The sequence below is a fragment of the Somniosus microcephalus genome, unplaced genomic scaffold (genome assembly GCF_052327205.1).
Source record: "Somniosus microcephalus isolate GS21.2 unplaced genomic scaffold, FLI_Smic_1.0 unresolved_chr1, whole genome shotgun sequence".
Taxonomy (NCBI): Eukaryota; Metazoa; Chordata; class Chondrichthyes; order Squaliformes; family Somniosidae; genus Somniosus; species Somniosus microcephalus.
Genome location: NW_028225179.1, coordinates 106,458,375 through 106,460,244, shown reverse-complemented (window position 1 = coordinate 106,460,244; position 1,870 = coordinate 106,458,375).

Sequence of the window (1,870 nt, the reverse complement as noted above, 5' to 3'; positions counted from 1 at the left end):
CACTGATCATGTACAGTCTTATCCTTTAATCTATTTTCCCAGTCCACTCTTATCAATTCCGTTCTCATACCTTCATAGTCTCCTTTATTCAAGCTCAGCACGCTTGTTTGAGATCCAACCTTCTCACCCTCTAATTGAATATGGAATTCAACCATGTTATGGTCACTCATTCCAAGTGGATCCTTTACTAGGACATTTTTAATTAATCCTGTCTCATTACACAGGACCAAATCTAAGGTTGCTTGCCCCCTAGTTGGTTCAGTTACATACTGCTCAAGAAACCCATCCCTAATACACTCAATGAACTCATCCTCAAGGCTGCTCTGCCCAATTTGATTTGTCCAGTTAATATGATAGTTAAAATCCCCCATAATTATAGCTGTTCCCTTATTACAAGCCTCAACTATTTCCTGATTAATACTCCGTCCAACAGAGTTGCAACTGTTCGGAGGCCTATAGACTACGCCCACTAGTGTTTTTTCCCCTTATTATTCCTTATCTCCACCCAAACTGTTTCACTATCCTGCTCCTTTGACCCAATATCATTTCTCTGTATTACAGTGATTCCTTCCTTTATTAACATAGCCACCCCACCTCCCCTTCCTTCCTGCCTGTCCTTCCTGATCGTTAAATAACCTGGTATGTTTAATTCCCAGGCATTGTCACCCTGCAGCCATGTTCCTGTAATGGCCACAAGATCATACCCATATGTAGTTATTTGTGCCGTTAACTCATTCATTTTGTTATGAATGCTACATGCATTCAGATAAAGAACTTTCAAATATGTTTTGTAACACTTAGTTCCTGTTTTTCCCCTTTTACTACTTTACTTTTTGCTCCATACCTTCTGTCCCTTCCTGACGCATTCTGTTTTTTAATTCCCCCACTGCTACCTAAGTCTATGACCTTCTCCGTTGTCATTTCTATTATTTGCTCTCTAGAAACCTCCCCCCCACTAATTAGTTTAAAGCCCTCTCTACAGCCCTAGTTATATGATTCGCCAGGACTCTAGTCCCAGCACTGGCCAAGTGGAGTCCGTCCCAACGGAACAGCTCCCTCCTGTCCCAGTACTGGTGCCAGTGTCCCAAGAAGCAAAACCCATTTCTCCCACACCAGTCTTTGAGCCACGCATTTAACTCTTTAATTTTATTTATCCTAGCCAAATTCGCTCGTGGCTCAGGTAATAACCCAGAGATTATTACCCTTGAGGTTCTGTTTTTTAATTTGACCCCTAGCTGCTCATACTCCTTTAACAGAACCTCCTTCCTTTTCCTATCTACGTCGTTTGTACCAACATGGACCACGACAACTGGATCCTCCCCCTCCCACTCCAAGTTAACCCTGGCACCGGGCAGGCAACACAGCCTTCGGGACTCCCGCTCTTGACTGCAGTGAACCCTATCTATCCCCCTAATGATACTATCCCCTACCACTACAACATTTCTTTTTACTCCCTCCACTTGAATGGCCCCCTGTACCACAGTGCTATGGCCAGGTTGCTCATCCTCCCTGCAGTCCCCGCTCCCGCCCTCACAGGGAGTAAGAACCTCGATCCTGCTTGACAAGAGCAAGGGCTGCGGCTCCTTCAACACTACCTCCTGGATCCCTGTACCTGCCTCACTCATAGTCACACCGTCCTGTCCCTGACCACGGACTACATCTGCATTAATTAATTTCATAGGTGTGACCACCTCCTGAAACATAGAGTTACCTGGCAACGGGTAGAACAGGCGGGATGGTGGCCGGGACTTCGGGACGATGTCCGCGAGTTCTGTGCTAATTTTCTTGTGTGCGCTGCAAACAACCCAGACCCCCAGAAAAGGAAGGTGCCCATGGGACACATCAGGAGAGTAGAGGGACCATGGCAGTC